This window comes from Schistocerca nitens, chromosome 1 (assembly GCF_023898315.1).
Source record: "Schistocerca nitens isolate TAMUIC-IGC-003100 chromosome 1, iqSchNite1.1, whole genome shotgun sequence".
NCBI classification, from domain to species: Eukaryota; Metazoa; Arthropoda; class Insecta; order Orthoptera; family Acrididae; genus Schistocerca; species Schistocerca nitens.
The window spans coordinates 43,330,435-43,356,775 of record NC_064614.1 but is presented as its reverse complement, the minus strand read 5'-3'; the positions used below and the strand labels follow the sequence as shown (position 1 = coordinate 43,356,775).

General features: G+C 44.6%; 1 pseudogene; it reads left to right on the top strand.

Moving 5' to 3' along the window:
• Positions 1 to 11,937: 11,937 nt before the first annotated feature.
• On the top strand, positions 11,938 to 12,055 carry LOC126210107 (5S ribosomal RNA; annotated as a pseudogene).
• The last annotated feature ends 14,286 nt before the right edge of the window (positions 12,056 to 26,341 follow it).

The window sequence follows — 26,341 nt, the reverse complement described above, 5'->3', positions numbered from 1 at the left end:
TTGTTTCAGGACTTTTAGGTAATTTTCTTTATCTCCGGTACTATTATAAATAAAAATCTGAAATTTTGACATCACCATTCCATTAACAACAAAAGGCTTGGTACCAAATTTGAACAAAATCGGATAATAACTAGGACGGATTATTTAGAGGGTATAATTATTTAGAGGGTATAATCTTCGTATGCAATTCTGAAAGTAGGCAGCATCAGCTGCGTTGTGAGCAGAGCGAAAAAAAAAAAAAAAAAACCAACATAGATATCCTGCAGCCAACGTACCAAAAGGCTGGGTGCCTTAGTGCAACGAATGTCATCTCGGAATAACTTGCTACGTTACAGTATGACAGATAGTTGAGGAGGTATGACGTCGTTAACACTGAGATACATGAAAAAACTGTTGTTGTTGTTGTTGTGGTCTTCAGTCCAGAGACTGGTTTGATGCAGCTCTCCATGCTACTCTATTGTGTGCAAGCTTCTACATCTCCCAGTACCTACTGCAACCTACATCCTTCAGAATCTGCTTAGTGTATTCAACTCTTGGTCTCCCTCTACGATTTCTACCCTCCACGCTGCCCTCCAATACTATATTGGTGATCCCTTGACGCCTCAGAATATGCCCTACCAACGGATCCCTTCTAGTCAAGATGCGCCACAAATTTCTCTTCTCTCCAATACTATTCAATACCTCCTCATTAGTTATGTGATCTACCCATCTAATCTTCAGCGTTCTTCTGTAGCACCACATTTCGAAAGCTTCTATTCTCTTCTTGTCTAAACTATTTATCGTCCACGTTTCACTTCCATACATGGCTACACTCCATACAAATACTTTCAGAAACGACTTCCTGACACTTAAATGTATACTCTATGTTAACAAATTTCTCTTCTTCAGAAACGCTTTCCTTGCCATTGCCAGTCTACATTTTATATCCTCTCTACTTGGACCATCGTCAGTTATTTTGCTCCACAAATACCAAAACTCATTTACTACTTTAAGTGTCTCATTTCCTAATCTAATTCCGGCAGCATCACCCGATTTAATTCGACTACAGTCCATTGTCCTCATTTCGCTTTTGTTCATGTTCATCTTATATCCTCCTTTTAAGACACTGTCCATTCCGTTCAGCTGCTCTTCCAGGTCCTTTGCTGTCTCTGACAGAATTGCAATGTCATTGGCGAACCTCCAAGTTTTTATTTCTTCTCCATGGATTTTAATTCTTACTCTGAATTTTTCCTTTGTTTCCTTTACTGCTTGCTCAATATACAGACTGAATAACATCGGGGATAGGCTACAACCCTGTCTCACTCCCTTCCCAACCACTGCATCCCTTTCATGCCCCTAGACTCTTATAACTGCCATCTGGTTTCTGTACAAATTGTATTTTACCCCTGCCACCTTGAGGTTTGAAAGAGAGTATTGCAGTCAACATTGTCAGAAGCTTTCTCTAAGTCTACAAATGCGAGAAACGTAGGTTTGCCTTTCCTTAATCTATTTTCTAAGATAAGCCGTAGGGTCAGTATTGCCTCACGTGTTCCAACATTTATCTTTTCCTAAAGCAATATGCGGTCTCCCATTCTATCTCATCCAGTGTTTGACATTTGGAGATGTTTTATATTTGGGAGTTAGACTGTTTAAAGAACTGGTGTTAGCTGGGTGATGGGGGGATTACTGGTCGCACAAGATTAGGCTAATAATACTGGACGAAGAGACGTTCCAAGAGCCTTCTTTGCGCGCTTCAAATGGAACGAGAAGACACCCTAAACTGTGGTACATCTCTCAAATACATTTTTCTATGCAATAGCAGCTACAGTAAAGGTTGTGTATGTGTTTCTTCAACAGCCAGGTCGATAGTTTATTATTCACGCTGCCGAAAGACTTCATCTGTACCGGTGAGATGGGCCAGCAAGCTGTCACAGGGGCCTGCCCTGTGACGCCAAGCAGGAAATACAACCGGGCATCCCCGCTGCAGAATTCAGTTCGTATCGCGTTGTGATCTAATACCGACCTCGCTGACGCTGTGTGTACGTGACTGGGCTGTTTGTTGGATCTCACTTGGACATCTCTTTGGACTGCAAATACATATAGGGAGTCCAAAAAGGATTCGTCTAGTTGTAATTTTTTTTAAAAAAAAGTATATGTCACGTGAAAGGAAGCGAACATAAAATGTGAACATCCAGTCATATGCAACGAACCTTGGTAAGTCATTTTTATTGATGGACAAGGAAATAAATACATCCATAGCGATAACAAATTTGACAAAAAGGAGAATTGATTCAAGGGCTACTTCAAAAAATATTCGTCTGAAATACGATTTCAAACACAAAAATTAATATTTGGTTGGGTTTCCCTTTGCAGCTATTACTCCTTCTAGTCGTCTGGGCATCGACGTGAACAAGTTTGCCGTCAGACTGGCTGGAATTTTGTTCCATTCGTCTTGAAGTGCTTCTTTTAGGTCTCTCTCGTTAGAAATGTTTCTTCTCCTGATGTTATCTTCCAGTACTTTCCAAAGGTGTTCAGTAGGATTAATGTCTGGGCTCCGAGTAGGGGTGTTAAGTTGTTTTGGGGTGTTGTACGGGAGCCACAAACTACTCGTAACCGAGAACATGGCTACCATCGAACAAGACAGGAAGAGCTCTTACTAGTTTCGTGATACGTCGTATATTTCCGATCAAGTTCGTACTTACTAAGATAAGCATTTGTTAATGAACGGGTGTGAATTTTAACGACGCAAAATTATGATAAATAGTTTTAAACATCCAGAGGCTCCTACTAGTATTCATGTTGTCATAAATGACTTTAATTATTAAATATAAATAAACAATATCGGTGACTTTGGCGCCAAGATGGCGGTACTTCCCGTCATGTATATTTCCGAGGCTGACGCTTGTTACTACGGTCCAGCGCCGACATATGGTCGCTTCGTCACCTAGCCAGCCAGCATGGGAAATGCTCTCCGACTCATGGCTGGCTACTGACTCCAGCACTTCCTAACTATCGTGAATACATCAATAAGAGACAATAATTTATTAACTGGTAAAAATGTCTTCCTCACCTAAGAGGCACCTTAGAAACTGCGAGACTGCTACGGTCGCAGGTTCGAATCCTGCCTCGGGCATGGATGTGTGTGATGTCCTTAGGTTAGTTAGGTTTAAGTAGTTCTAAGTTCTAGGGGACTGATGACCTCAGATGTTAAGTCCCATAGTGCTCAGAGCCATTTGGCCCATTCTCTAGGGTTGTGTCTGATGTCCTTAGGTTAGTTAGGTTTAAGTAGTTCTAAGTTCTAGGGGACTGATGACCTCAGATGTTAAGTCCCATAGTGCTCAGAGCCATTTGGCCCATTCTCTATGGTTGTGTCTACAACTTACGACGAGCAGGCTGGTTTTGTAAACTGTTAGCCTGGTGATTGTCTAGTAAAGAATGTTTGTTTCTCTTTAGCAAATGCATTAAATCCTAATCCAAACATTAGTGTTTAAAGTACCGGGTGATCAAAAAGACAGTATAAATTTGAAAACTTAATAAACGACGGAATAGTGTAGATAGGTAAAAACTGACACACATGCTTGGAATGACATGGGGTTTTTTCAGAACCAAAAAAAGAAAAAGAAAAACACCCCATATTGCTACACGTGTGAAAGACCTCTTTCGCGCGTCGTTTGGTGATGATGGTGTGCTCAGCCGCCACTTTCGTCATGCTTGGCCTCCCAAGTCCCAGACCTCAGTCCGTGCGATTATTGGCTTTGGGGTTACCTGAAGTCGCAAGTGTACCGTGATCGACCGACATCTCTAAGGATGCTGAAAGACAACATCCGATGCCAATGCCTCACCATAACTCCGGACATGCTTTACAGTGCTGTTCACAATATTTTTCCTCGACTACAGCTATTGTTGAGAAATGATGGTGGACATACTGAGAAGTTCCTGTAAAGAACATCATATTTGCTTTGTCTTACTTTGTTATGCTAATTATTGCTATTCTGATCAGATGAAGCGCCATCCGTCGGACATTTTGTAACTTTTGTAGTTTTTTGGTTCTAATAAAACCCCATGTCATTCCAAGCATGTGTGTCAATTTGTACCTCTCTATCTACATTATTCCGTGATTTATTCAGTTTTCAAATTTATACTGACATTTTGATCAGCCGGTACATTGCCTCGCGATGTAGCCGTGAGGTCGGCGGCGCCTTGCCACGGTTTTTGCGGCTAACTCTGTCGGAGGTTCAAGCCGTCCCTCGGGCTTGCGTGTGTGTGTTGTCCTTACCCTAAGTTAGTTTAAGTTAGATTAGGTAGTGTGTAGGCCTAGGAAACGTTGACCTTAGCAGTTTGGTCCCATAGGTACTACCACAAATTTCCAAAATGAATTACTTGGTTCAAATGGGTCTGAGCACTATGGGACTCAACTTCTGAGGTCATTAGTCCCCTAGAACTTAGAACTAGTTAAACCTAAGGACATCACACACATCCATGCCCGAGGCAGGATTCGAACCTGCGACCGTAGCGGTCTCGCGGTTCCAGACTACAGCGCCTAGAACCGCACGGCCACTTCGGCCGGCAAATGAATTACTTGTATAGATAAATACGTGGATGGTATGTCTGTGTACCCGCATACTCTCTTCTTCTTCTGTAAGTGTGGAATCCGTCCTGGAAGTCAGGGCACGCCTTTTTGTAGCACCGTGTAGGCGAGAGACACGGGCGGTGATGTGTCGTTGTCTGGGCAGACGGGCGCGCGGCGGCATCTGGAAGCAGTTACTGCGTCGAAACGAGACGTGTCGTGGGGTGGCGAGCCGGCGAGGCGGGCAATTTACGGGTCGGCCGCCTCTTAACGATCCTGGAATAGCCTGGAGGCCGGGCTGGGCCGGCCGCCGCCCGAAATGAACCCACACCGCCTCCTGTAATTTGTGCCTCACCGGCAGCGGAGCTGTACTTACCGGACGAGTACAAGCCGCGCCCCCTCGCTCCCAGAGGTGCTAAGTCGCCGCTCGCGCGACAAGTAGCTCATAACTCGAGGCGCGAATCTGGTCGTCCGCTTGAGTCGTACTTGAGTTTTCTCTGGTCACAATGGCTCATTTTTGTCAATTCAAGGCGGAGGTTGTGACCGAGCGGTTCTAGGCGCTTCAGTCCGGAACCGCGTGACTGCTACGGTCACTGGTTCGAACCCTGCCTCGGGCGTGGATGTGTGTGATGTCCTTAGGTAAGTTGGGTTTAAATAGTTGTAAGTTCTAGGGGACTGATGACCTCAGATGTTGAGTCCCATAGTGGTCAAAGCGATTTGAATTTGAACCTCAATTCAATTAAAGGGAGAAACGTACGAAAGTCGTGCCGGAAGCCTAGAGCAATTTTATGTCCCCCTGAGACGGGTGTCAGCAAATCAATTTGCTCGGTTGTGGTAGGCGGTGCCATCTGCTCGTTCCCTGGTGCACTGGTCAGACAGATCCGCGATAGGCATCGCGAGAAGTAAAACATGTGTGGCTGTAAGTGTACTTTTGGCTGCAGACTCAATGCGAGCATTACTTCAACTATTCACAGACACAAAATTTGGTTTTCCACAGCTAAATCGGTGACCTACAAAAATATTCATTTATTAGGTTGATGCATAAGTTCGTAGCGTTTTTCCATAAGTTCAACAAACAAAAAATACACGTAACACAGAATTTAGTCATAAGTAATCTCAGTCTCATTGCTGCTACCTGTAGCTCGACATGTGTGAGCGGCCTGTAGCGGCTTGCTTTCCACATATTGTACTTTTTAAATCATTTTGTGACTTCAGCTTTATCGCTTGATATTTACACTACTGGCAATTAAAATTCCTACACCAAGAAGAAATGCAGGTGATAAACGGGTATTCATAGGACAAATATATTATACTAGAACTGACATGTTGAAACTTCCCCTTTGAACAATTTTACACGACTGTGCTTAACCTGACACACAATATTTTTTTAGCGCAACGCGATCTGACTTTCAACACACAATATTTTGTTAGCGCAACGCAATCTGACTTTCAATAATCTCTACAAGAGAATGGCCCTGACTAACATTAAACTATACCTTTCGCAAATCACTCACCTCACAAAAATCTTCGCTGCTCAAGCTACTGCAATACAGCGAGCGCCACTACTGCCAGCTAAATAAAAGATTCAAACTATGGAAGGCACTAACTACTGATAGGGATAGTTAGCAAATGAAAGATATTAATAGAGAACAAAGAATGTATTTACCTTTATATCATCATATATATATATATATATATATATATATATATATATATATATATATATAGAGCAGTTCATGACAACTTCCAAAACTCCGCCATCTCTCTCCCCACATCCACCACTGCTGGCGGCTCACCTCCAACTGCGCAACGTTACGCGCTGTTCACAGCCAGCTGCCTAACACTACAATGGCGAGTATTACAACAATGCAAAGCAGCCACAGGCTGCACACAGCACAGCCAGTGATTTTCATACAGAGGTGGCGTTACCAATAAAAAAACCTAAACAGCCTACTTACAATGTGATGAAATTTTCACGTAATTTGAGTGCGTAGATCCTGAGAAATCAGTACAAAGAACAACCACCTCTGGCCGTAATAACGGCCTTGATACGCCTGGGCATTGAGTCAAACAGAGCTTGGATGGCGTGTACAGGACCAGCTGCCCATGCAGCTTCAACACGATACCACAGTTCATCAAGAGTAGTGACTGGCGTATTGTGACGAGCCAGTTGCTCGGCCACCATTGACCAGGCGTTTTCAATTGGTGAGAGATCTGGAGAATGTGCTTGCCAGGGCAGCAGTCAAACATTTTCAGTATCCAGAAAGGCCCGTACAGGACCTGCAACATACGGTCGTGCATTATCCTGCTGAAATGTAGGGTTTCGCAGGGATCGAATAAAGGGTAGACCCACGGGTCGTAACACATCTGAAATGTAACGTCCACTGTTCAAAGTGCCGTCAATGCGAACAAGAGGTGACCGAGACGTGTAAGCAATGTCACCCCATACCGTCACTCCGGGTGATACGCCAGTATGGCGATGACGAATACACGCTTCCAATGTGCGTTCACCGCGATGTCGCCAAACGCGGATGCGACCATCATGATGCCGTAAACAGAACCTGGATTCATCCGAAAAAATGACGTTTTGCCATTCGTTCACCCAGGTTCGTCGTTGAGTAGACCATCGCAGGCGCTCCTGTCTGTGATGCAGCGTCAGGGAAAACTGCAGCCATGGTCTCCGAGCTGATAGTCCATGCTGCAGTAAACGTCGTCGAACTGTTCGTGTAGATGGTTGTCTTCTTGCAAACTTCCCCATCTGTTGCCTCAGGGATCGAGACTTGGCTGCACGATCCGTTACAGCCATGCGGATAAGATGCCTGTCATCTCGACTGCTAGTGGTACGAGGCCTTTGGGATCCAGCACGGCGTTCCATATTACCCTCCTGTACCCACCGATTCCATATTCTGCTAACAGTCATTGGATCTCGATCAACGCGATCTGCAATGTTGCGAAACGATAAAGTCGGAAACGTCATGGTACGCATTTGTCCTCCTTACACGAGGCATCACAACAACGTTTCACCAGGCAACGCCGGTCAAGTGCTGTTTGTGTATGAGAAACCGGTTGGAAACTTTCCTCATGTCCGCACGTTGTAGGTGTCGCCACTGGCGCCAACCTTGTGTGAATGCTCTGAAAAGCTAATCATCTGCATATCACAGCATCTTCTTCCTGTCGGTTAAATTTCGCGTCTGTAGCACGTCATCTTCGTGGTGTAGCAATTTTAATGGCCAGTAGTGTATTTTATACGTCACATGTAAGTACTGTTTCTTTCCTGTACTGGTAGTCAGTTTTCAGCCTTTAAGCTGAACTTCGAAATTCTTACGTAGACAGGAAGTTACCATGTCTGTTGTCTTTTACGTCAAGTATTAAATAATGTGCATCATAATATTCATCTGTCTATACAGGGTGGTCGGAAATTCCCGTTACAAATGGTTCAAATGGCTCTGAGCACTATGGGACTTAACAGCTATGGTCATCAGTCCCCTAGAACTTAGAACTACTTAAACCTAACTAACCTAAGGACATCACACAACACCCAGTCATCACGAGGCAGAGAAAATCCCTGACCCCGCCGGGAATCGAACCCGGAAACCCGGGCGCGGGAAGCGAGAACGCTACCGCACGACCACGAGCTGCGGACTTGCCGTTACAGACTTCTAGTTCTTGTAGAACGGAGTCAGTACATGATATTCTGAATAGGAACCCATGTCCGGAAACGTCATAGAACGAGACTACAGAGCGTTAAACTTAAAGGCGCGGGCGTCAGTAAATGAACGTATACGCGGGGTGATTCCGTGATGATGTTACAGACTTTCTAGGATGATGGAGAACGATAAATGTATTAATCTGAAGTAAGGATTCCTATACCGGAAAGGAACGAGTCGAAAGTTGTAAACGAAAACCGTTCTGAAACCTTTGACAGTTGAATACATGTACCGATTCTTGTGTAGCGGAGAGTGTAGGGCTGGTAACTTTCAGTGGTGGTAGTGTGGACGAAAACGAGAAAAAATTTCCAATAAACGAGGGCTCTAAAGTGCGTAACTTAACATTTATGGTCACTTGCTCAATAGAGGAGATGTGTTTCACATTAGCGAAAATGAACTAATGGCCAACTCCTCAGGCACGCGCTTTAGAGTCCCACGTTTACTGGACATCTACTGCACCATCTAGGTTAGCTATGGGAAAAATCGACCGAATTTAGTTCCGAATAAACCGTATGTTCTGGAATTTGTTTGGTCTCGGTGTTATCATGTGCTTCTTGTCTTTTACTAATAGCCGTGTAAAAAGAAACGAGCCGGCCGAAGTGGCCGTGCGGTTCAAGGCGCTGCAGTCTGGAACCGCGAGACCGCTACGGTCGCAGGTTCGAATCCTGCCTCGGGCATGGATGTTTGTGATGTCCTTAGGTTAGTTAGGTTTAACTAGTTCTAAGTTCTAGGGGACTAATGACCTCAGCAGTTGAGTCCCATAGTGCTCAGAGCCATTTGAACCAAAAGAAACGAAATATCACTGCCATATCAAAAGCGCTAAAATTTTACGTTTTTAAATTAAAAAAATATAACAATTTTCATTCTTAAAATGTGCATTGGTTTGAACTCTGCGTTATTATAGAAAATGGGATAACCGATCAGCGCTATTTTAATAACAAAACAGGTAGAAATGAGCAACAGACGCATGGCATAAGGACTGGTACTGCACTGTCCCCCTTGGCGTGTGTCGGGGCTTAAAGTACGCGTGTTCGTGTAGTGTGAAAGACCTGCCCCAAGTGGTCTCTACGGAAGTTTCTCGCTGTCGTCGCCGCTATATTGCAAATGACACTAATCCTTCTCCGGAAATATTTTCACCAACTGACGTACCAATGAAAGACAATGTTTCATTTGATTTAAAGGGTTAATTGTTTGGCCGTCACTTCCATGAAGTAATAAAAGAGCAGGGAAATAATGGTAATAGTGATAAATTAAGGACATAACAACAGTTTATTCATAGTATACAACAAAAATTGAAAGTAGCTGATTTGCTTTGTGCATCTAGATAATATGCCCTTAGCTGCTAGTAGCTCTTGAAAACGAACAAATTAGTATGAAAACCAGAGTTATGCAACCTCAGTTTTCGCTCTCTAGCACTGAATACTAGTAGTGCCCGAATAGTGGTATGATATCTGAACCTGAGATAGTTAAAATTTTTCGATCTTCGTTCGTTTACTGCGTTTATTGCAGGAAATAATATGAAAAAAAACGAAAACGATTTTTTCAGAGACAGGTTATTTCTAGCGGACTAAACAGTCAGATTAAACTGACGTGAAAGAGAAAAAAGAAAACAATATAATCGAAGTCCTGTAGTTTCAGAGATAACCGCGATCCCTAATATGGATGTCTGGGTGCTTGGTGCAAGATTATTATTATTTTTTTTTTTTTGAGGCGTCTACGACGGCTTGCTCGTAGATGATAATGATGATAAGACACGCAGCCAATCCTAAGAGGAGAAAATTCCCGACCCGAAATCAAGCCTGTGGCCCCGTGATCGAGAATCAGCAAAGCTGACCACAATACCACGAGATGATGAACAGTAGCAGGTTGCATATCACAGCCCAACATAGTTGAAATAAAGTTAAGCGAAGTACAAGGTGAAATCGACGTGGTCAGACAGACCCCACTTAAGCTGTCGGCACACGAATGGTGAGCTTTGAGCGTGCCGAGTTTCTGACATGACAGCGCGGAATTGCACTTTGGGGAGGTCTTTCTAAAGGTCCAGAGCAATATGTAGCATGTCAGACATTCTGAACGTGCGTCTTGATTGACCAGTGAGATAGCAGAACGCCATCTGAGTCACAAGCACGCCATCTGCTTTCAGTACAGAGTCGCGAGGCGCCATATTGGCTTTCAGTTGATGCTCCTATGTACGTGGGTCACTCAATAATTGAAGAGACAAATTGGTCTGGAGACAAAAGCGTTTATTTTTACTAAAGAATACTTTTTCTACTTTTCAACATAATCCCCTTGAACATTGATGCACTTGTTCCAACTGGCTACTAGCTTTTCCGGGAGCAAAGAACTCTTTATCTTGACGATTGAACCTATTTCCTGCAAACTTTTCACGTCCTTGTTTTCGTGGAACCTCTTCCCACGTAATGTCTCCTTCAGTGCACCAAAAAAATGGAAATCACTAGGTGCTAAATCAGGACTGTAAGGGCGATGAGGCAGTGCTTCCCAGTCCATTTTGTCGATGGTTTCACGGGTTAGTTGAGAAATATGAGGACGCGCATTGTCTTGCTGGAGAATCTCACCTCTCCTCTGAAATCCACGACGTCTCTCTCTCTCTCTTGAGTGGCTTCACCTTGTTTAAAACCAAATCCGAGTAGTACTGGCTGTTCATTGTACGCTGCTCTTCGAGATAACCACAAAAACTGGACCTTCAGCACCCCAAAACACCGTCATCATGACTTTTCCTGCTGATGCTTGCGTTTTGAATTTTTTCTTGACAAGTGAGTTGGTGTGCTTCCCCTCCATGCTTTGTCTTTTTGATCCTGGCTCATAATAGTGAACCCAAGTTTCATCACAGGTTAAAGTTTTGTTGAGGCGCTGCTCACCTTCTCTTTCATAGCGTTGCTTTAGCTCTGTGCACACGCTCAACCTCGTTTCCTTCTGTAGACGCATCAACTCCTATGGGACCCATCTTGCATGTGTTTTGAGGTACTTCAGCTTGCTACAGATAATGTTATGAACTAAAGCAGCAGTAACTTGAAACTTATCAACTCTCATTTCCACACTCACACTGCGGTCGGGAGTTTCAAGTGAGGTAGTTGAAACTGCAACTGGTCGGCCAGAACGGTGTTCATCAGGCACTGAGTCGCGACCATTTTTGAACTGCTCTACCCACTTGTAAAAATTCGCACGATTTATACAACATTCATCACAAACTTTACACATTCTACAGTTTATTTTCACTGGTTTCTCCCCTTCAGCAAGTAAAAAACGAATAATAGAACGTTGTTCAACTAATGCTGATGTTTCAAGTGGACTCGCCATCTTGAAATGTATTTTTGAAGTTATAAACAAAATAATGTTGATACATCAGCTGATTATGACTCATGCCAGTGATGCCAACTTAAAGCCATAACAGTAACAAACTTGCCCTACTACCAGTTTTTTCCCGAGAACAGTTTGTTTCTTTATTTATTGAATTGCGTTCGTATATATGCTGTTTCTGAGACCAGAAAATTGAGAATCTCTCAAAAACCAGCCGCTAATCGTGTGTTTCGTTGTAATAAAATGACGACAAACTTCATATTCTTGGTTATAGAAATATTGTAACTTGCATATTATGAGAGTATGCCGTTTGAAGGCAACGGCATTGAGGATCCATCAAAAAAGGCTTCGTTGTTGGTATAATTTGCCAGCGGTCTTGCCGCAGTGGTGACACCGGTTCCCTTCAGATCACCGAAGTTAAGCACTGTCGGGCTTGGCTAGTACTTGGATGGGTGACCATCCGGTCTGCCTAGCGTTGTTGGCCAGCGGGGTGCACTCAGCCCTTGCGAGGCAAACTGAGGAGCTACTTGATTGAGAAGCAGCGGCTCCGGTCTCGGAAACTGACATACGGCCGGGAGAGCGGTGTGCTGGCCACATGTCTGTCCGTATGCGCATCTGGAGACGCCTATGGGTTCAGGATGACAAGGCGGCCGTTCGGTACCGGTGGCCTTCATTGTCTGTTCGGGAGAAGTTTAGTTTAGTTATAGTTTTGTTGGTATAACTTGTAATAATGAAATTTCTGTTAATAACATAGCTACGATTAAAGGTTACTGGACGTGTAACATGCTAGCTAGAGTCATTAACTACAGTCCTGGAAATGGAAAAAAGAACACATTGACACCGGTGTGTCAGACCCACCATACTTGCTCCGGACACTGCGAGAGGGCTGTACAAGCAATGATCACACGCACGGCACAGCGGACACACCAGGAACCGCGGTGTTGGCCGTCGAATGGCGCTAGCTGCGCAGCATTTGTGCACCGCCGCCGTCAGTGTCAGCCAGTTTGCCGTGGCATACGGAGCTCCATCGCAGTCTTTAACACTGGTAGCATGCCGCGACAGCGTGGACGTGAACCGTATGTGCAGTTGACGGACTTTGAGCGAGGGCGTATAGTGGGCATGCGGGAGGCCGGGTGGACGTACCGCCGAATTGCTCAACACGTGGGGCGTGAGGTCTCCACAGTACATCGATGTTGTCGCCAGTGGTCGGCGGAAGGTGCTCGTGCCCGTCGACCTGGGACCGGACCGCAGCGACGCACGGATGCACGCCAAGACCGTAGGATCCTACGCAGTGCCGTAGGGGACCGCACCGCCACTTCCCAGCAAATTAGGGACACTGTTGCTCCTGGGGTATCGGCGAGGACCATTCGCAACCGTCTCCATGAAGCTGGGCTACGGTCCCGCACACCGTTAGGCCGTCTTCCGCTCACGCCCCAACATCGTGCAGCCCGCCTCCAGTGGTGTCGCGACAGGCGTGAATGGAGGGACGAATGGAGACGTGTCGTCTTCAGCGATGAGAGTCGCTTCTGCCTTGGTGCCAATGATGGTCGTATGCGTGTTTGGCGCCGTGCAGGTGAGCGCCACAATCAGGACTGCATACGACCGAGGCACACAGGGCCAACACCCGGCATCATGGTGTGGGGAGCGATCTCCTACACTGGCCGTACACCACTGGTGATCGTCGAGGGGACACTGAATAGTGCACGGTACATCCAAACCGTCATCGAACCCATCGTTCTACCATTCCTAGACCGGCAAGGGAACTTGCTGTTCCAACAGGACAATGCACGTCCGCATGTATCCCGTGCCACCCAACGTGCTCTAGAAGGTGTAAGTCAACTACCCTGGCCAGCAAGATCTCCGGATCTGTCCCCCATTGAGCATGTTTGGGACTGGATGAAGCGTCGTCTCACGTGGTCTGCACGTCCAGCACGAACGCTGGTCCAACTGAGGCGCCAGGTGGAAATGGCATGGCAAGCCGTTCCACAGGACTACATCCAGCATCTCTACGATCGTCTCCGTGGGAGAATAGCAGCCTGCACTGTGTCTATGTGCCTGTGGTTCTGTCAGTGTGATCATGTGATGTATCTGACCCCAGGAATGTGTCAATAAAGTTTCCCCTTCCCGGGACAATGAATTCACGGTGTTCTTATTTCAATTTCCAGGAGTGTGTTTATGGTCAGTATAGCGTAGTGATACAGATTCGGAAGGAGAAATGTGTTCTGCTGGTGATTCGTGTCACACTACAACGGAATTTTTTTTACTAACCTTCGCGTTTCTAAATCGTTGTCATAGTTTCTGATTAATTTAAAGTAAGGGTATACTATAATACTCGGTATTATGTAACCATAAGTGCGCTCTTTTTGAGGAGTCAGTTTGTCCGATTGTTTAATCAACAGGGCAGATTGCAGTACTTACAGTAAGATATTATGCCCCTTCTTCTTTTAAGTTTTGTGTTTCATATGTCTTAAAGATTCTACCAATTAACAGGAACAGTGATCTAGTAAGAATTGTAAGTAGGCTGTTTAGGTTTTTTTATTGGTAACGCCACCTCTGTATGAAAATCACTGGCTGTGCTGTGTGCAGTCTGTGGCTGCTTTGCATTGTTGTAATACTCGCCATTGTAGCGTTAGGCAGCTGGCTGTGAACAGCGCGTAGCGTTGCGCAGTTGGAGGTGAGCCGCCAGCAGTGGTGGATGTGGGGAGAGAGATGGCGGAGTTTTGAAATTTGTCTTGAACTGCTATATATATATATATATGATGATATCAAGCTGGCAGTAGTGGCGCTTGCTGTATTGCAGTAGTGGGAGAAACGAAGATTATTGTGAGGTAAGTGATTTAGTGATTTGTGAAAGGTATAGTTTAATGTTAGTCAGGGCCATTCTTTTGTAGGGATTTTGTGAAAGTCAGATTGCGTTGCGCTAAAAAATATTGTGTGTCAGGTTAAGCACAGTCTAGTGAAATTGATAAAAGGGGACGTTTCAGAATATACAAACGTTCGCTTGACGAAAGATCCGAACCCAAAGACTGGAAAGTTGCACAGGTCACACTAATATTCAAGAAAGGTAGTATGAGTAATCCACTAAATTACACGCCCATACCGTTAACGTCGATATGCAGCAGGATTTTAGAACATATATTGTGTTCGAACATTATGAATTACCTCGAAGAAAACGGTCTATTGACACACAGTCAACATGGGTTTAGAAAACATCGTTTCTGTGAAACACAACTAGCTCTTTATTCACATGAAGTGTTGGGTGCTACGGACAAGGGATTTCAGATCGACTCCGTATTTCTGGATTTCAGGAAGGCTTCCGACACTGTACCACACCCGCGGCTCGTAGTAAAATTGCCTCCTTATGGAATATCGACTCAGTTATTCGACTGGGTTTTTGATTTTCTGTCAGAGCGGTGACAGTTCGTAGTAATAGACGGAAAGTCATCGAGTAAAACAGAAGTGATATCTGGCGTAGTGTTATAGGCTCTTTGCTGTTCCTTATCTATATTAAGAATTTTGGAGACAATCTGAGCAGCCGTCTTAGGTTGTTTGAAGATGATGCTGTCATTTATCGACTAATAAAGTCAGCAGAAGATCGAAACAAACTGCAAAACGATTTAGAAAAGATATCTGAACGGTGCGAAAAGTGGCAGTTGACCCTAAATAACGAGAAGTGTGAGGTCATCCACATGACTGCTAAAAGGAACTCGTTAAACTTCGGTTACACAATAAATCAGTCTAATCTAAAAGCCGTAAATTCAACTAAATACCTAGGTATTACAATTATGAACAGCTTAAATTGGAAGGAACACACAGAAAATGTTGTGGGGAAGGCTAACCAAAGACTGCATTTTATTGGCAGGACACTTAGAAAATGTAACAGACCTACTATGGAGACTGCCTACACTACGCTTGTCCGTCCTCTTTTAGAATATTGCTGCTCGGTGTGGGGCCTTACCAGACAGGACTGACGGAGTACATCGAAAAAGTTCAAAGAAGGTCAGCACGTTTTGTATTATCGCGAAAGATGGGAGAGAGTGTCTCAGAAATGACACATGATTTGGGCTGGACGCCACTACAAGAAAGGCGTTTTTCGTTGCGACGGAATCTTCTCACGAAAAACCAATCACCAACTTTCTCCTCCAAATGCGAAAATATTTTGTTGACACCGACCTACATAGGGAGAAACGATCACCAGGATAAAATAAGGGAAATCAGAGCTCGTACGGAAAGATATAGGTGTTCACTCTTTCCGCGCGCTATACGAGATTGGTATATTAGAGGATTGTGAAGGTGGTTCGATGAACCCTCTGCCAAGCACTTAAATGTGATTTGTAGAGTATCCATGTAGATGTAGATGTAGAAGAATGACCTAAGGGTTTTGCTAAAAAATGAGAAAGGTGAAATAACTTTTACCTCGTGTGAAGAACTATTGAAAAGTTGAATCGCACTATTAATAATGGAACTTTTATAAGCCTTTGTCCTTATTGACTGGACGTGGTACTTTCCTCTTTACCTCATAGCTCTTTCACGGATATTGAAGTTTTTATTTATATATACTTTTGACTGAACATAGTAGCACATTGACAGGTGGGGAAATGTAAGTTTTAACACAGCTAGTATAGGAATTTTACACCCGTCAATTCCGTAAACAGAATGATTTACGAGTGAGATACAGCCGACAACTGCCGCTGAAGCGCATTGTGATCGCGTATACCACATCGGTACCCATGTGCCGTATGCACAAGCTGCATCGTTGCTGAGCGTTCAGGAGCACGTTGAAGTCGGCACGTTCAACGTTGACGTTCGAAAGCACGATCCGTGTGCTGACGCTACAGCCAGCTTCTCTGCGCCTGACGTGGGACAGTCGGCACGGCGCATGCGCGACCTGCCGCCGCGACGGCAATCTGATTAGCCAGCCGCGCGCTGCGCGCACTCACTTTCGCGGTGCGCTGCGGTGAGGCGCGGCGTCGCGCGAACCGCGGAGAAAGCGGGCGCGCAGATCCCATCGGCGGTGCTTTCTACGGCGCGCCTGCGCGTCCGTGCGCGGAGAATTGTTCACGCAGACGTTCCGCGGTGGTGACAGCGGCAGCGGCGGCAATAACACTGCTCTCGCAGAGGTCCGTGCTGGCAGCAGGAAGTGAAAGACGCGCGCCAGTACAAGAGCAGGCACAGCTTTAGGAAGCAGCTACAAGCCGACTGTACAGACACTGCACTCTCCTAACGTTCTCAGAGCGAGGGCTTCCAATGGGGATGGAGTACAAAACCAAATTTGTGGCTGGACTGAAGATTTTTCGAGACCTCGCTAGAGTACTTTGGTAAGAACACAGATTGTAAGATGTCAGGCAAATCCAACACCTTCCATGAAAACACTGACATGACAGCAAAGCCGGCAGTATGTCACATAGCTCCGAATAAATCGTGACATTAAATTAACCAAAGTAATACGATCAACTAGTGAGCAAATGGAATACCACAGACTAACACAAGAACGCCTAAATGCATGTCACACCTTCCCACGGTGAAATCGACGCAGTTCCGAGGGGAGAAACGAGAACAGAAGCCGAGAGCAGAGCCGTGTAGGCTGGTGTGGCTGAGCGGTTCTAGGCGCTTCAGTCCGGAACCGCGCGACCGTGACGGTCGCAGGTTCGAATCCTGCCTCGGGCATGGATGGTTGTGATGTACTTAGGTTAGTTAGGTTTAAGTAGTTCTAAGTTCTAGGGGACTGATGACCTCAGTCCCATAGTACTCAGAGCCATTTTTGAGCCAGAGCCGTGTAGCCTAGAAGGCCCTACGCTAAGAGCGTGACAATGGGACACCCACATCACCATCCGACCGCCAAGCCAGCCCATGTTAAGAGATAGAGCCCGCCAGAAGAACAGTATAGATCTTACGATAACACTAAAAGGGCCACACCAGCTGCAATTTGTAGCGTGAGATTATATGCGTCTCTGTTATGTTGTTGTTGTTGTTGTGGTCTTCAGTCCTGAGACTGGTTTGATGCAGCTCTCCATGCTACTCTATCCTATGCAACCTTCTTCATCTCAGTACTTACTGCAACCTACATCCTTCTTAATCTGCTTAGTGTATTCATCTCTTGGTCTCCCTCTACGATTTTTACCCTCCACGCTGCCCTCCAATGCTAAATTTGTGATCCCTTGATGCCTCAAAACATGTCCTACCAACCGATCCCTTCTTCTAGTCAAGTTGTGCCACAAACTTCTCTTCTCCCCAATCCTATTCAATACCTCCTCATTAGTTACGTGATCTACCCACCTTATCTTCAGCATTCTTCCGTAGCACCACATTTCGAAAGCTTCTATTCTCTTCTTGTCCAAACTGTTTATCGTCCATGTTTCACTTCCATACATGGCTACACTCCATACAAATACTTTCAGAAACGACTTCCTCGCACTTAAATCTATACTCGATGTTAACAAATTTCTCTTCTTCAGAAACGATTTCCTTGCCATTTCCAGTCTACATTTTACATCCTCTCTACTTCGACCATCATCAGTTATTTTACTCCCTAAATAGCAAAACTCCTTTACTACTTTAAGTGTCTCATTTCCTAATCTAATCCCCTCAGCATCACCCGATTTAATTTGACTACATTCCATAGGCTTTCGCTCCCTGTATTTTACCCCTGCCACCTTCAGAATTTGAAAGAGAGTATTCCAGTTAACGTTGTCAAAAGCTTTCTCTAAGTCTACAAATGCTAGAAACGTAGGTTTGCCTTTTCTTAATCTTTCTTCTAAGATAAATCGTAAGGTTAGTATTGCCTCACGTGTTCCAACATTTCTACGGAGTCCAAACTGATCTTCCCCGAGGTCCGCTTCTACCAGTTTTTCCATTCGTCTGTAAATAATTCGCGTTAGTATTTTGCAGCTGTGACTTGTTAAACTGATAGTTCGGTAATTTTCACATCTGTCAACACCTGCTTTCTTTGGGATTGGAATTATTATATTCTTCTTGATGTCTGTTGGTATTTCGCCTGTCTCATACATCTTGCTCACCAGATGGTAGAGTTTTGTCATAACTGGCTCTCCCAAGGCCATCAGTAGTTCTAATGGAATGTTGTCTACTCCCGGGGCCTTGTTTCGACTCAGGTCTTTCAGTGCTCTGTCAAACTCTTCACGCAGTATCTTATCTCCCATTTCATCTTCATCTACATCCTCTTCCATTTCCATAATATTGTCCTCAAGTACATCGCCCTTGTATAAATCCTCTATATACTCCTTCCACCTTCCTGCCTTCCCTTCTTTGCTTAGAACTGGGTTGCCATCTGAGCTCTTGATATTCATACAAGTGGTTCTCTTCTCTCCAAAGGTCTCTTTAATTTTCCTGTAGGCAGTATCTATCTTACCCCTAGTGAGATAAGCCTCTACATCCTTACATTTGTCCTCTAGCCATACCTTCTTAGCCATTTTGCACTTCCTGTCGATCTCATTTTTGAGACGTTTGAATTCCTTTTTGCCTGCTTCATTTACTGAATTTTTATATTTTCTCCTGTCATCAATTAAATTCAATATTTCTTCTGTTAACCAAGGATTTTTATTAGCCCTCGTCTTTTTACCTACTTGATCCTCTGCTGCCTTCACTACTTCATCCCTCAGAGCTACCCATTCTTCTTCTACTGTATTTCTTTCCCTCATTCCTGTCAATTGTTCCCTTATGCTCTCCCTGAAACTCTGTACAACTCTGGTTCTTTCAGTTTATCCAGGTCCCATCTCCTTAAATTCCCACCTTTTTGCAGTTTCTTCAGTTTCAATCTGCAGTTCATAACCAATAGATTGTGGTCAGAATCCACATCAGCCACTGGAAATGTCTTACAATTTAAAACCTGGTTCCTAAGTCTCTGTCTTACCATTGTATAATATATCTGATACCTTTTAGTATCTCCAGGATTCTTCCAGGTATACAACCTTCTTTCATGATTCTTGAACCAAGTGTTAGCTATGATTAAGTTATGCTCTGTGCAAAATTCTACAAGGCGGCTTCCTCTTTCATTTCTTCCCCCCAATCCATATTCACCTACTATGTTTCCTTCTCTCCCTTTTCCTACTGACGAATTCCAGTCACCCATGACTATTAAATTTTCGTCTCCCTTCACTACCTGAATAATTTCTTTTATCTCATACATTTCTTCAATTTCTTCGTCATCTGCAGAGATAGTTGGCATATAAACTTGTACTACTGTAGTAGGCATGGGCTTCGTGTCTATCTTGGCCACAATAATACGTTCACTATGCTGTTTGTAGTAGCTAACCCGCACTCCTATTTTTTTATTCATTATTAAACCTACTCCTGCATAACCCCTATTTGATTTTGTATTTATAACCCTGTAATCACCTGACCAAAAGTCTTGTTCCTCCTGCCACCGAACTTCACTAATTCCCACTATATCTAACTTTAACCTATCCATTTCCCTTTTTAAATTTTCTAACCTACCTGCCCGATTAAGGGATCTGACATTCCACGCTCCGATCCGTAGAATGCCAGTTTTCTTTCTCCTGATAACGACGTCCTCTTGAGTAGTCCCCGCCCGGAGATCCGAATGGGGGACTATTTTACCTCCGGAATATTTTACCCAAAAGGACGCCATCATCATTTAATCATACAGTAAAGCTGCATATCCTCGGGAAAAATTACGGCTGTAGTTTCCCCTTGCTTTCAGCCGTTCGCAGTACCACAACAGCAAGGCCGTTTTGATTAATGTTACAAGGCCAGATCAGTCAATCATCCAGACTGTTGCCCCTGCAACTACTGAAAAGGCTGCTGCCCCTCTTCAGGAACCACATGTTTGTCTGGCCTCTCAACAGATACCCCTCCGTTGCGGTTGCACCTACGGTACGGCCATCTGTATCGCTGAGGCACGCAAGCCTCCCCACCAACGGCAAGGTGCATGTTATGTAGCAAACATTAAAAACATTGGCCCACCACGAAAAGTATAATGTTTCTCATTGGATAGACAGAATTTTTGTAGGTGGAGCTTAAGGTTAACATTGAGACGCTGATTGGTCAGATGAAAACACAGCCAGATAGTTTTTTCTTAAACCAACGTCGGAAAATTGTAGTAAGGAGAGGTTAGAGAGAGTTGCTACCGAGACGGCGAGGTGTGTGGAGCTGCACCGCCCGCAGCCCCCTGACGCTGACTAGCCACCGAAAAGGTAATGAACGAATGCGATGCCACATAAGAGTCATAACGCTTCACTCAGAACTGCAGAAGTCTCATCTGTTATATCCCCTTTTTACGTAATACTAGTGTCGATCGTCAATTAAACTTCGTGGCATTCACATTTGTTACTTGAAGTTAAAATCTGAAACACGAGGATTTTTCTGTTATATAATTATTGAAATGCCACATCAGCCACTGTAATTTACGACAAGTTAGATAAGTAATTAAAGATAATTGAGGGTCACTGTAGACCATTTATGATAGTTTTCTCTTTTGTGAAACTTAATTTAAACCTAGATTATAGATGTGATATGGCATAGGGCATCCTTCGATCCATTGTAGAACTTGGAAACCCATTCAGGGAATATTCGTTCAAATTTTTGTTGAACGCAGTTGGTTTTTATCATCCTGTATTAAAATATTTCCTTTCATCAATAGCGCAATTTATAAACAATGTTTTGTGAGTGGAATAAAAACTCCACTGGTAAACTTAACTGCTTTTTCGACGTTATTTTACCAGTTAACTAAAAATAGGAAAGCCTTGAACCCCTTCCACTAAATTTAGTTAGTATTAAGATTCTTTTACAGGGAGTGCAGTGAAGCTGACGCTGAAATCATTAAGTATTTGGTTATATCATCGCTAGTCTCACTGAACTCTTCTGAACTCTACATGTCATGTGTGGTCTGGCGTCTCCTTACCAGCAACAGGTCCCAGGTTCAAACTAGTCAGTTCCCTAAAAAACACGCTCAGAGCGTCGTTGCGCGAAAGTGGTAGGGAGACACGACTTAGAACAAACAGACACCACGCAGAATGTTAGAAGGTGGCCAACACAGCCTGCCGCCCGCCCCACACCGTTGTTACGTGAGCTAGATGCCACAACGCGACATCTCGCAGAGTTTGCTGAGACAGCATCAGCAATCCCTGAGGTTGTGTGCTGCACTGCCGCCGACCTTGGCTACGACACAGAGAAAGAAAATGGAAATGAGCATTTGGCGTCATTGGCCAGGAGGCCCCTTGTGAGGCTGGTCGCCTTGCTGCAGGTCTTACTACATTCTACACCATACTGAGCGGCACGCGCGCCGGATGCGAATGAAATGATGATGAAGACAGCACAACATCCAGTCTCTGAACAGAGAAAATCCTCGACCCAGCCGGGAATCGAACCCAGGCCTGTAGGACGGCAATCCATCACGCTCACCACTCAGCTATCTCGGCAGACACGATACAGAGAAGAATAACACTCTGTCCGACAAGGCCTCGGAAGGCTGAATGGTACCGACCGACCGCCATGTCCTCATTAGTTGTAAACCGTGAAATGGTTCAAATGGGTCTGAGCACTATGGGACTTAACTTCTGAGGTCATCAGTTGCCTAGAACTTAGAACTACTTAAACCTAACTAACCTAAGGACATCACACACATCCATGCCCGAGGCAGGATTCGAACCTGCGACCGTAGCGACCAACAGTACTAGAAAGGAAAAGTACTTACATGTCACGTGTAAGATAAATATCAAGCGAGAAGGGCTATAGTCACAAAATTTTTTAAAAAGAATACATGAAAGTCGAGGCACTGTGGGCTGCTCATTCCTGTAGAGCCACAGGTACCAACAGACTGAAGCGCCCGCGTTAGCAAGTGCGGGCAGGTGAACATTACACCAGGAGTGTCATCTAGTAGTCGTAAATATAAGTAGGCTACTTAATATGTAAAATAAAGACAGGTGAATGCTAAGATGAACAGTATTTAGTACATGAAACAATAGGCAAAATTTTATTTGACGACAGCTGACTTGGTAACTTTTTGTTTATGTTAAAGCTTAGAAATACAGTTTGAAGACTGAAAACTGATAAACAGCACAAAAAGAAACAGTATTTACACGTCACGTATAATATAAATATTAAGCGAAAACGCTATAGTCACAGTTTCATGTATATTGTTTTCTACAGGCTGTGTCATTCAGCCCTTTCTGTGTTTTCTATAATGGTGTTTTCTTCCTTTAAACTGTACTTCTAAGCTCTGATGTAGACAAAATGTTACCTTATCTGCTGCTGTCAAACAAAATATTGGCTTTTACGTCATGTACTGAATAATGTTCATCATAATATTCGTCTGTCTTTAGGTGAATGTTGTCCACCCACGGTAGCTGAGTGATCAGCGCGATAGAATGTCAATCCTAAGGGCCCGGGTTCGATTCCCGCCTGGCTCGGAGATTTTCTCCGCTCGGGGACTGGGTGTTGTGTTGTCCTAAACAACATCGTTTCATCGACATCGACGCGCAAGTCGCCGAAGTGTCGTCAAATCGAAAGACTTGCACTCGGAGAACGGGAGGCTCTAGTCACACGACATTTGTTCCTTCATTTGAATGTTAAGTAGCCTACTTATATTTATGGCTACTAGAGGGCACTCTTCATGTAATGTTCGCCTGCCCGCTCTTGCTAACGCGGGTGCCTCAGTCTTTCACTACCTGTGACTTTATACGTATGAGCAGCCAATAGAGGGTTGTTTATGGGAGGAGACCAAACAGCGAGGTCATCGGTCTGATCAGATTACGGAAGAATGAGGAAAGAAGTCGGCCGTGCCCTTTCAAAGGAACCATCCCGCCATTTGCCTGGATCGATTTAGGGAAATCACGGAAAACCTAAATCAGGATGGCCGGACGCGGGTCTGAACCCTCGTCCTCCCGAATGCGAGTCCAGTGTGCTAGCCAGTGCGCCACATCGCTAGGTAGCCTATAGTGGCTTGCGTTCCGTGTATTCTTTTTTTAAAAATTTGTGACTTTCTTTCTTGTAGTGTTAGTCAGTACTTACACTTTTATATAAAAAATGTTTCTCATAAATTTGTACTTACGTTATAGGCCAATTTGAATATTTAACTTCCGATGAAGGCACTCATAGGAGCTTTGAAACCTAGTTAAAAGTCTTATATTTTATGACCGAGGGCTGTAGTGGCTTCAACTTTAATTTGTAAACGGTCACTGAACTACGCCGCCATGTTTAAAACTTTTTTTTGGAAACAGCTCATTCTTAAGTTTCATACACATTAGCGAATTTTGAAACATGTCACCATTATATTTCACCATTAAAAACACTGCAGTACCACACGTGACCAACATTACTGGAGTGCTGTTTGTGTGTAGCTGCCGACTATCTTAACAAATCACTGTAATTATGATACTTCCACTACACTTGATGTAGCAGACAGAATTTACCCAGCGATTATCACAGAAAAATTGCTTCTAAACACAGCCGTGGACAAGAATTTAAAGTCTGCTATGACTCTTCAGCTTAAACAACTGAATCATAAACTTCACTCGTTAGCATTTCAGATACTACCTCTGGCAAATTACGTTAAATGGACGCCCTCTAAAACCGTCCATCGCTCAGTGGTTGCCGTCCTGCGGCCGTAACTTCAAGACGATTTATTCCCGACCCTGTCCGGCTCTGACTTTACCAGTTTCTTACGTCTGAGACCTCTGCGTCCGGGAACGGTGTCATTCTTTGTTAGGAAGAAACATAAATTGATTCTGTCTCGCGCCAGTACTCGCAGGAATTGTTTGCAGTGGCTAGCATAAAAGACAAGTGATTCAACATACGGGTGATTGTCTTTGTGTTTGATTTGCATCCGTACGCTGATGTAGGCGCTGTGTCTTATGAAATCGAGAACTGATGTTCGTGGAAAATGAAGCCCTACTGCTTTGACAAAGAGAGTTTTCCTTCATAACGGTGGAAATGGTTTGATATACACACATCAAAAAAATTTTTGCATCCGCCCCCCCCCCCCCCCCCCCCCCCGGTTCCCGGAACTCCTGAAGATGGACGTTGACTGTAGACACAGTTTCTTTGACTGTTCAGAGATGTCACTAAACCCGTCCATAGATGTAAACAACCATGCATGAGCAGCGCTTATTAGACGGAGGGGGTCCGACAGCCGAACAGTTCCAGTCATTCCACCAGGAAGGAGGCACACGCCTCGTGTTGTCTGTACGAGGTGCATTCAAGTTCAAAGGCCTCCGATTTTTTTTCTAATTAACTACTCACCTGAAATCGATGAAACTGACGTTACTTCTAGACATAATCGCCCTGCAGACGTACACATTTTTCACAACGCTGACGCCATGATTCCATGGCAGCGGCGAAGGCTTCTTTAGGAGTCTGTTTTGACCACTGGAAAATCGCTGGGGCAATAGCAGCACGGCTGGTGAATGTGCGGCCACGGAGAGTGTCTTTCATTGTCGGAAAAAGCCAAAAGTCACTAGGAGCCAGGTCAGGTGAGTAGGGAGCATGAGGAATCACTTCAAAGTTGTTATCACGAAGAAACTGTTGCGTAGCGTTAGCTCGATGTGCGGGTGCGTTGTCTTGGTGAAACAGCACACGTGGCAGCCCTTCCCGGACCTTTTTGTTGCAGTGCAGGAAGGAATTTGTTCTTCAAAACATTTTCGGAAGATGCACCTGTTACCGTAGTACCTTTCGAACGCAATGGGTAAGGATTACGCCCTCCCTGTCCCAGAACATGGACACCATCATTTTTTCAGCACTGGTGGTTACCCGAAATTTTTTTGGTGGCCGTGAATCTGTGTGCATCCATTGAGCTGACTGGCGCTTTGTTTCTGGATTGAAAAATGGCATCCACGTCTCATCCGTTGTCACAACCGACGAAAGGAAAGTCCCATTCATGCTGTCGTTGCGCATCAACATTGCTCGGCAACATGCCACACGGGCAGCCATGTGATCGTCCGTCAGCATTCGTGGCACCCACCTGGATGACACTTTTCGCATTTTCAGGTTGTCATGCAGGATTGTGTGCACAGAACCCACAGAAATGCCAACTCTGGAGGCGATGTGTTCAACAGTCATTCGGCGATCCCCCAAAACAATTCTCTCCACTTTCTCGATCATGTCGTCAGACCAGCTTGTGCGAGCCCGAGGTTTGTTGTCACACGATGTTCTGCCTTCATTAAACTGTCGCACCCACGAACGCACTTTCGACACATCAAAAATGGTTCAAATGGTTCTGAGCACTATGGGACTTAACATCTATGGTCATCAGTTCCCCAGAACTACTTAAACCTAACTAACCTAAGGACATCACACAACACCCAGTCATCACAAGGCAGAGAAAATCCCTGACCCCGCCGGTTCGACACATCCATAACTCCATCACCACATGTCTCCTTCAACTGTCGATGAATTTCAATTGGTTTCACACCACGCAAATTCAGAAAACGAATGATTGCACGCTGTTCAAGTAAGGAAAACGTCGCCATTTTAAGTATTTAAAACAGTTCTCATTCTCGCCGCTGGTGGTAAAATTCCATCTGCCGTACGGTGCTGCCATCTCTGGGACGTATTGACAATGAACGCGGCCTCATTTTAAAACAATGCGCATGTTTCTATCTCTTTCCAGTCCGGAGTAAAAAAATTGGAGGCCTTAAAACTTGAATGCACCTCGTAGTTCAACCATGCCTAGACGGTCAATACCGCGGTTCGATCGCGTCCCCATTGTTACTTTGTGCCAGGAAGCGTCCTCAACAAGGGAAGTGTCCTGGCGTCTCGGAGAGAACCAAAGCGATGTTGTTCGGACATGGAGGAGATA